General features: G+C 38.6%; 1 pseudogene; it reads left to right on the top strand.

Moving 5' to 3' along the window:
* Positions 1-9,310: 9,310 nt before the first annotated feature.
* On the top strand, positions 9,311-9,640 carry LOC103254906 (annotated as a pseudogene).
* The last annotated feature ends 1,360 nt before the right edge of the window (positions 9,641-11,000 follow it).

The following is an 11,000-nucleotide window of genomic DNA, read 5'->3' as shown; positions in this document are numbered from 1 at the left end:
TCATATATTTATAATTACCGGAGTCTGGTCCCTGGGTTCGGGCGCCATAGCTGTCGGTGACCTGCACTGACCAGGGAAGGGTTAGGACCGCACCGGTGAATCAGAACGGAGAGAAGAAAACTACTCGGAGGCAGCTCTTCTGGGAACAGTCTGGCCAAGACTGAAGCCGATTTTATTCAAACCTTTTCCAACTTATATACCATTTTCTATACCCTCCAGCAATGTGATAATCACTCACTGGGGGCGTACAAGTTTCGTGCTTTACAAACTATGCATCACAAGACCACCACGAGATCTGCAATTTCCAAGCAAACAATTCAAATTCCATGATGCCTGCCGTGCTTACATCAAGGTCACAGGTGCACAATTTCAATACAAATCGTTCAAAGTGTTTTCCATAATGTTCAACGAATCATTCATATTATACTCTTTGCTCTATACCCTGATTAATACAAAAAACTTTCCTGAGTTAACTCTAGGTTCAATCCAAGTTCACTGATTCCCAATATTTTTAACAATTAATATTATCAACTTAACACTATACTATTAACCTATTACAATTTAACATAACGCCTTATAACTCAGTTAAAACTTATTCTTAAACTACAAAACTTTACTATAATTCATGTTTCATATGTCTAAACTTTAATTTTCATATGATCTAGTTATTGGACTTTAATACTATGCTATATCCTATTAAGCTAATACCTTATCGTTAATTCTTTTATAAATCATATAGTAACTATTACACTTGAATAATGTAGCAAAAGGAATCAAAACAGCAAGCATAGATTTACGCAGCTATGAGTGTATATGTATATATTTTATCCCAACAAGTCTACTCTAAAAATCAAATAGTAGCTGTCACACTCTTGAACAAGGAAATGCAGGGCTTCCAAGATGGCGGCCATGGGCTGAAGCAGACAGAGTTTCGGTAATTAACGAAACAAAAGAAAACGTTCTACCTGGCTAGGGGCAGGGGACAGAACTATCATGGTAATTTAGTTTCTAATCTTAGCCCTAGGGGAAACAGCTTTCGGGAACAAGGACTACCCAGTCTACCAGGAAATAGAAGTAAAAAAATATCTAGAAAGAAGCTAAACTTAGAAAGACAGAAACAATTCCGCCATGCACCTTCCATCAAGTGTACTGAGATTCACTTATAAGTTTTACTGCCATGTATGCACACTGGTCACCAATCACACGCCAATATCATAGGTATAACTGATATCCTATGTCAGAGGCGATCTTCCAGATGGGCCTTTACAGGCCTCAGCCATGTAGCTATAGATGTTGGCTCCCAACATATCCAGCACCCAGCTGTGCAGCTGATCCCTGGCGCCTTGCACGCCACCACAGCCCATCATAGTGGATCGCCCAGGGACCCAGACAAGCGGAGAGAAAGGATCCGTGAAAAAGGAGCTGCCACTGCGGCCATTCTCCAGGCAGATTTGCATTTCCCCACCCACCTACAAGCAGCCTCAACCTTGGTTCTTAAGGTAACTTCATTAAACAGGAAACAAATCCCCCCCATGCTCAATCAGACACAGGCAACTAAGCATTGCAGACCTCCCATGCAGCAGGCTAAAAGAACAAACTCAAGTTGCAAGTAAATCTAGATGCCTGCAATGAAAGCAAAGTGGAGAGGCTGGAGATCAGAGCTGAATAGACTTTAGACACTCAGGAAAGATTCCAGAGTTAGTCTGATTTCTTATTTTGACTTTTGATTTTGTCATTTTGACTGTTTGTTTTACTCACTTTTGTTTGCTTTTTGACTGACACTATCTGTTTGTGTTAAGGAAAATGCATCAAAAGACACGATTTTATTGGTCTTTCTTTGTGTAGCTACCGGTATTCTTTAGGGAATTTTGCTTGCATGTTTTTTTCACTTCTTTCTGGACTTGTGTCCCTTTTTCACCTGTTAGTTGTTATGTATGTCTGTTTTCCCTCTTGCTCTTCTCTCTTTCTACCTTCCTATTGACCTCCTTTCATCTATTATTTTCCTCTTTTGTATCTCCTTTGGGTCCAGGGACCAAACCTACATCCCGCTGCACAGACAGATTGTAAGGCAGTGGGAAATAGTTTCCAGTCTGCTCATACACCTGTTGGTGGATGCTGAAATCAGCATATAGATTCTGAATCACAGCTTCTCCCTCAATTCAACCTCAAAACTGAAAAAAGTACAGCCTACAGCCCACACTCCAACCTCAAAAGTGAACAAAGCCAGAAGACCCTCAAAAGGAAGAACAGGAGATTGCACAAGTAAAGCAAAAGCAAACCCACCTTCCCTGAAAAACAGAATAAAAGAAGGGAGGGAAAGAAGGAGAGAGAGAAAAATCTACACAAATGAAGAAAAACCAAAAGAAGAATATGGGTCTCTCCCAGACCCCTGGGAGGGCAGACACTGAGGAAACTGACTTCAGAGTGCAAACCATAGGAACCCACAGAATGACTGGTTTCAAACTACAAACCTAGTTATCAAGATATTAATGGAGAGATTAAAAAGAATTGAGGAGAGACAAGAAGAAACTAGGAGGAGCTAATAACTGGGATAACAGTAATAAAGAATACTGTGAATGAAATAAATAACAAACTGATAAGCATGGAAAGCAGAATTAGCCAAGTAGAAGAAAGAATCTCAGAACTTGAGGACCAAAATATAGAACTAACCCAAACTGTGAAAAACACAGAAAACAAGCTTAAAAAGACAGAACAAAACCTTCAAGACATGAGTGATTGCTTCAAGTGACCGAACCTAAGAGTAATTGACCTTCATGAGGCAGAAAGAGAGACAGAGACCACACTAGAACAAACTTTCCATGAGATTACTCAAGAAAACTTCAGTTATCTAATCAGTGATGCAAAAATTCAAAACAAGAGATTCAGAGAACCCCTGAAAGAAAACAAATGAGAAGACAAACTCCCAGACACATAATAATTCGCCTAAATCCTAAAGGCAGCAAGAGAAAAAGGCCAGATCACCTACCATGGAAGACCAATTAGAATAGCAGTAGATTTATCTACAGAAACCCTGCAGGCTACAAGAGCTTGGAGCCCTATCTTCAAAGTTCTAAAAGATAAACAATCTCAACCAAGAATTACCTACCCAGCCAAGTTAGGCTTCATCAATGTGGGATATTTAAAATCTTTCCCAGATATCCAATCCCTAAAAACTTATGCTGCCACCACAACACCTCTACATGAAACACTTATGAAAGTACTAAACACAGAAGAATAGGAAAAAGAACAACATTCTTCACAAGAGTGCAGGAAAAAGAATAAAATACACATGAACAAACCCTAAAAGCAAAAGAAATACAAAAAAACCAAGTGGAAGAACAACAGCTGTATAAGAACTCTATGATAGGGATGAATTCTCACATTTCAATAATTAACCTGAATGTGAATGGAATAAACGTACCACTGAAAAGACATAGAATGGCAAAATGGATAAAATATCACCAGGCAACAATATACTTCCTTCATGAGACCCATCTCATTAGAAAGGACATGCAGGGACTCAAAGTAAGAGAATAGGAAACAAATTTTCAGGCAGATGGAACACAAAAGAAAGGAGGAGTCGTGATCCTAATTTCAGACAAAATACCATTAAAGCTATCAAAAATTTAAAAAGGTACAGAAAGCCACTACATAATGATAAAAGATTCACTCAATCAACAAGAAATATCTATCCTAAACATACATGCACCCAACATAGGTGTGCCAACTTTCATAAAGCAGCTTCTAGGAAAACTAAAGAAATATAGTGACTCTAACACCATCATAACTGAGGACTTTAATACCCCACTCACAACCCTAGACAGATCATCAGGACAAAAAATCAGCAATGAGATCCGAAACCTCAGTGTGACTCTTGACCAAATGGACTTAATTTGTTCCTACAGAACTCTCCATCTAAAGACCACAGAATACACACTCTATTCATCACCGCATGGAACGTACTCTAAGATCGATCACATACCTGGCCATAATCAGGTATAGGCAAATCTAAAAAGATTGAAATTTTACCATGCAGCTTAATGGACCTGTGCAATAAAAATAAACATTAACACCAACAAGGTCCCCCCAAAACTCACAAAGACATGGACACTAAACAGCATGATGCTAAACAACTCTTGGGTCAATGTTGAAATCAAAACAGAGATCAAAAGATACCTGGAAACAAATGAAAATGAAGAAACATCTTACCAAAATCTCTGGGACGCCATGAAAGCTGTAGTAAGAGGGGAATTCATATCCCTACAAATGCATATGAAGAAAATGGAAGGATCACAAAATAACAGCCTAACAGGCCACCTAAGGAAGCTGGAAAAGCAAGACCACAAAAACCCTAATTTCAGGAGAAGAATCCAGATCAGCAAAATAAAATATCCAGGACATAGAAGACAAAAAAGATATAACAAAAAATCAATGAAACAAAAAGCTGGTTCTTTGAAAGGATAAACAAGATTGATGGTCCCCTAGCTAGAGTGACCAAGAAAAAGAGAGAAAAAACCCCAATAAGCACAATCAGAAACACAAAAGATGAAGTTACATCTCACCCTGAAGAAATACAAAAGATCATTGGAGACTACTATGTTCACTTGTATGGAAACAAACTTGAAAACCTTAAGGAAATGGAGAACTTTCTGACATCACACAATATGCCTAGGTTGAAACAAGAAGAAATTGAGACCCTAAATAGACCAATAACAATCAAGGCAATTGACTAGGTAATAAGAAAACTTCCTACATAAAAAAGCCCTGGACCAGTGACTTTCCAGCAGAATTACACAAGACATTTAAGGAGGCACTGATACCAATCCTACTGAAGGTATTCCAGGTGATTGTGAAAGATGGAACTATCCCCAAATCATTTTATGAAGTTAACATCACATTCATACCCAAGCCAGGTAAAGACCCAACAAAGAAAGAGAACTACAGGCTAATATCTTTGATGAACATAGATGCTAAAATTCTCACCAAGATCCTAGTAAACCAGATTCAACAACACATCTCAAAAGTCATCCGTCATGACCAAGTAGGGCTTCATCCCTGGGATGCAAGGCTGGTTCAACATTCGTAAAACCATAAATGTAATTAAATACATCAACAGATGTCAAAACAAAAACCACATGATTCTATCATTAGATGCAGAAAAAACTTTTGATAAAATCCAGCACTCCTTCTTGATAAAAACCCTCAAACATCTAGGCATACATGGAACATACCTCAAAATAGTAAAAGCCATCTATGAGACACCCACAGCAAGCATACTCCTAAGTGGACAAAAATTGGAATCATTTCCCCTGAAAACTGGAACAAGACAAGGATGCCCACTCTCACCCCTCCTGTTCAACAGTGTTGGAAGTCCTCGCTAGAGCTATCAGAGAAGAAAAGGCAATTATGGGTATCCAAATAGGAAAAGAGGAAAAGCTTGCCTACTTAGGGCAATCTACAGATTTAATGCAATACTCATCAAATTACCAGCAACATTCTTCTCAGCCCTTGAAAAAACCACACAGGAATTCATATGGAAACACAAACAACCAAGAATAGCCAGAACAATCCTCAGCCCAAAACAAACAAACAAAAAACAAAGCAGGTGGTATCACATTACCAGACTTCAAACTTTACTATAAAACTTCAATCATCAAAATAACTTGGTATTGGTATAGGAACAGGCATATAGACCAATGGAATAGAATTGAGATTCCAGAAGCAAAACCTCAATTTCTCAACCAACTCATCTTTGACAAAGCCTCCACCACCTACCACTGGGGAGAGAAACTATTCAGTAAATGGTGCTGAGAAAACTGACTGAACACATGCAGAAGGTTGAAACAGGACCCCTATCAATCCCCATACACAATAAGTAACTCCAAATGAATCAGAGACCTAAATGTATAGCCTTCAACCATAAGAACCTTACAAAATGAAGGACATACCCTCATGGAAATTGGAACTGGCATCCAATTCCTGAAAAAAACCCCAAACCCACAGGACTTAAGAGTTAAGATAGACAATTGGGACCTCATTAAACTGACAAGTTTCTGCAAAGCCAAAGAAACCACCATGAGAGCAGGGAGACAGCCTACAGACTAGGAAATGTATTTGCCAACTCCAGGTCTGACAAAGGCTTAACATCTTGGATCTACAAGGAACTCAAATGTGCTGAAAAGAACAAAACAATCAACCCCATTAAAAAATGGGCAAAAGATATGAACAGACACTTCTCAAAGGAAGACATCTGAGCAGCCAACAGACACATGAAGAAATGATCAACCTCACTAATCATCAGGGAGATGCAAATCAAAAACCATACTGAGACATCATCTAACTTCAGTCAGAATGGCAATTATTAATAACTAAAAAAATAACAGTTGTTGGAGAGGGTGTGGTGAAATGGGAACAATTCTACACTGTTAGTGTGAGTGTAAACTAGTGCAACCTCTGTGGAAAGCATTGTGGCGATTTCTAAAAGCTCTAAATATCAACCTCCCATATGACCCCACAATCCCCCTACTGGGAATATACCCTGAAGAACTCAAATCACTCTATAAAAAAGATACCTGCACACGAATGTTTATCACAGCATTGTTCACAATAGCAAGAACCTGGAAGCCACCATGCTGTCCATCAAAAGAGGACTTGATTTTAAAAAATGTGGTACATATACACTATGGAATACTTTGCAGCTATAAAAATGAACAAGATCATGAATATCACAGCAACTTGGATGGAACTAGAGTCAATAATACTGAGTGACCTCTCACAGAAACAAAGCTCTGAGTATCACATGTTCTCACTCATATAGTGCACCTTGATCATCTTATGTAATACCATAAGAAAATGACTGACAGTGATGGGAAACTATAGGGAGTGGAGAGGAAGGGCGATAGGATTAATGGTAGTAAATATCTTTCTGAGGATGGGGAGACACCTCTTATCAACAAGGTTGCCTGAATGAAGCATATTTGTATACCTAACCCTTAAGTGTACCCCACAATATCATAATAAATCATATTGATTATTAAAAAAAAAGAATTCCTGCTGTTCGTGAAAGATGGAACTCTCCTCAAATCATTTTTTGAAGCTAACATCACATTGATACCCAAGCCAGGTAAAGATCCAACAAAGAAAGAACTCCAGGTCAATATCTTTGATGGGCATAGATGCTAAAATTCTCAACAAGATCCTAGCAAACCGGATTCAACAACACATATCAAAAATCATCCACCACGACCAAGTAGGCTCCATCCCTGGGGTGCAAGCCTGGTTCAACATTCAAAAGACTATAAATGTAATTTAATACATCAACAGATGAAAAAACAAAAACTATGTGATTGTATCATTAGATGCAGAAAAAGCTTTTGATAAAATCCAGCACTCCTTCTTGATAAAAATCCTTGAATATCTAGGCATAGAAGGAACATACCTCAAAATAGTAAGAGCCATCTATGATCAACCCACAGCCAGCATTCTGCTAAACAGACAGAAATTGGAACCATTTCCCCTGAAAATTGAAACAAGGCAATGATGCCCAAACTCATCCCTCCTATTCAACACAGTTTTGGAAGTTCTAGCTAGAGCAATCAGAGAAGAGAAGTTGATCAGGGGTATCTAAATAGGAAAAGAGGAAATCAAGTTATCCCTCTTTGCAGATGTCATGCTTCTATACCTCAAAATCCCAAGAGAATCAGTCAAAAATCGTCTTGCACTGATAAAGGACTTTAGCACAGTCTCAGAGTATAAAATAAACATGCAAAAGACAATCGCATTTCTATACACCAACAATAAACAAACAGAAACCCAAAGAAAAAGCACAATTCCATTCACAATAGTCACAAAAAATTAAATACCTTGGCATCTTCCTAACCAGAGATGTGAAAGACCTTTACAATTAAAACTACAAAACACTGCTCAAAGAAATCATTGGTGACAGAAATGAGTGGAAAAATATTCCATGCTCATGGATTGAAAGAATCAACATTGTTAAGATGTCCATTCTACCTGAGACAATCTAAAGGTTTAATGCAGCACCTATCAAGTTACCAGCAACATTCTTTTCAGACCTAGAAACAACAATACAGGAATTCATATGGAAACATAAATGACCAAGAATAGACAAAACAATCCTCAGCAAAACATACAAGCAACAACAACAAAAAAAACACAGCAGGGGGTATCACACTCCCAGACTTTAAACTTTATTATAAAGCTACAATAATCAAAGCAACCTGGTATTAAATAATCTAGGCTACAAGAACAGGCATATAGACCAATGGAACAGGATAAAGATTTCACAAGCAAAACTTCAATTTCTCAACCAACTCATTTTCAACACAGCTGCCACCATCAACCAGAGGGGAGAGGAGAACCTATCCATAAATGGTGCTGGGAAAACTGACTGACCACAAACAGAAGATTGAAACAGGACCCCTACCTATCCCCACACACAAAAATCAACTCTAAATAGATCAGAGACCTAAACGTAAAACCTAAAAGTATAAGAACTTTAGAAAATGCAGGAGACACTCTTATGGAAATTGGAACTGTCAACCAATTCCTGATCAAAACCACAAGTGCCCATGACATAAGAGATAAGATAGACAAGTGGGACTTATCAAACTGAAAAGCTTTTGCAAAGCCCAAGAAACCATCAAGAGAGCAGGGAGACAGACACAGACTGGGAAAAATATTTGCCTATTCTATGTCTGACAAAGGTCTAACACCTAGGATCTACAAGGTATTCAAACATGCTGAAAAGAAAAAAACAAACAACCCTATTACAAAGTGGGCAAAAGGTATGAATAGATAGTTCCCAAAAGAAGACATGTGAGCAGTCAACAGATGCATGAAAAATGTTCAGCCTCACTAGTCATCAAAGAAATGTCAATTAAAACTACACTGAGATACCACCTAACTCCAGTCAGAATGATCATTATCAATAACTCAAAAATAAGAGATGCTGGAGAGAATGTGGTGAAAAGGGAACACTTCTACACTGTTGGTGGGAGTGTAAACTCCTACAACCTCTGTGGAAAAGTGTGGCAATTCCTAATAATTCTAAAAATTGTCCTTTCATATGACTCCCCAATCTGCCTACTGGCGATATGCCTGGAAGGATTCAAATCATTGGATAAAAACGATACATGCACATGTATGTTTATCGCAGCATTGCTCACAGTAGCAAGAACATGGAACCAGTCATGCTGCCTATCAAAAGAGGACTGGATAAAAAAATGTGGTACAGGCGTTGCAGCTCAGCTTGTGTGGTGGTGGCAGTGTTGGCAGCGGCTGTGGTGAGGAGAGTTTGGCGAGATATCTCACACCATCTTGCTGGTGCAGCCCACCAAGAGGCCAGAAAGCAGGACCTATGACTGACTATGAGTCTGTGAATGAGCGTATGGAAGGCGTTTGTAAAATGTATGAAGAACATCTGAAGAGGATGAATCCTAACAGCCCCTCGATCACATATGACGTCAGTCAGTTGTTTGATTTCATTGATGATCTGGCAGACCTCAGCTGCCTGGTTTACTGAGCTGATACCCAGACATACCAACTGTATAACAAACACTGGATTAAAGAGAAGATCTATGTGCTCCTTCGCTGGCAGGCCCAGCAGACTGGGAAGTAATTGAGTGGGAAGCATTGGGAATGGGGTGGGTGTGGAACACAAGTGTGTGCAGCAAGCTATAGTGGGAGTTTTGTATTCTAGGAATCCTGTTTCCATTTTGTTACATTCTAGCCAGGATGGAGTGTATTCCATAAATGTGAGGATCTTGTTCAATCTGAAACCCCCATTGCCCCCCTTTTTTTCTTTTTCTTTTTTACTTAAACATTTTATGATGATTTAGATGAAAGTTGTTCCTTGTCATTTAATGTTGGCTGCAATCCTTCCAACTGTTGATGTCTCCTTTACAACATTCACTGTACTAACCCTTCGTCAAGATGCAGTGGGGGTGGTAATACAGTTTAGCTATGTCCTCAAGATAAAGTCTCAGTGAAAAGTAAATAAATGTTCTTTAGTTTAAAAAATGTGGTACAAAAGTACAATGTAATGTTATGCAGCCATAAAGAAGAACAAAATCATGAACTTCACAGCAACCTGGATGGACTTGGAGTCTATAATACTGAGTGATGTTTCACAGAAACAAAATACTGAGCATCACATGGTCTCACTCATAAGTGGACCTTGAACAACTATCATAATACTATAAGAAAAGGATTGACAGTAGTGGGAAAGTTGGGGATATGGGGTGTTGGGGAGTTGTGATTGGCAGTAGTGAGAAACTACTTGGGGAAGGGAGGGCATACCTCATCAACAAGGGTATCTGCACAATGAATATTTGCATATCTTACCACTGAATTGTACCACACAATTTTAAAATAAAAAATTTTTTGAAAAAGAAATATGTAGCACTTTTTCTAGGATGAGTTGTGAGCATGTTTGTTCTTGTATGCTTCTTTGGGTATAAAACCAGGAGAGGGATTGCAGTGTTGAGAGGTGGAACATTTGAGAGTTGATTATGTCATAAAGGCTCTGACTTCATAAATGAATTAATGCTGTTATCACAGAAGTATGTTTCCTATCCCAAGACTGGGTTTGCTACACAAACAAGTTTGACCCTCTCTTGCGCTCTCCCTCATTCAAGTGATGATATCCACCATGTCAAAACTTGGCAGAAAAGCATTTACTAAATACACATCTTTGATCTTGGATTTGCCAACCTCTAGAATCCTAGGCCAAATTCATTTTTGTTTCACTATAAAGAACCCGGGTGTGGTATTCTCTTTTAATAATACAAAACACCCTAAGATACCTCCTCATAGACACATCCAACACATCTGGAAACAAAATTTTGCCAGCTAGCTGGGAATTCATAAACCAGTCAGATTGACATAAAAAACTTATAGGGAACATCTGACTGAGTATAATTTTTTTAAATTGAAAAACATTACTGTTCTTTTGTGTGCTCCAGTGCTTAAGGTTCTTC

The sequence above is a fragment of the Carlito syrichta genome, unplaced genomic scaffold (assembly GCF_000164805.1).
Source record: "Carlito syrichta isolate Samal-C Ts95f unplaced genomic scaffold, Tarsius_syrichta-2.0.1 Scaffold287638, whole genome shotgun sequence".
Classification (NCBI taxonomy): Eukaryota; Metazoa; Chordata; class Mammalia; order Primates; family Tarsiidae; genus Carlito; species Carlito syrichta.
Note: the sequence above shows the minus strand (reverse complement) of the source record. Positions and strands in the feature narration are given on the sequence as shown.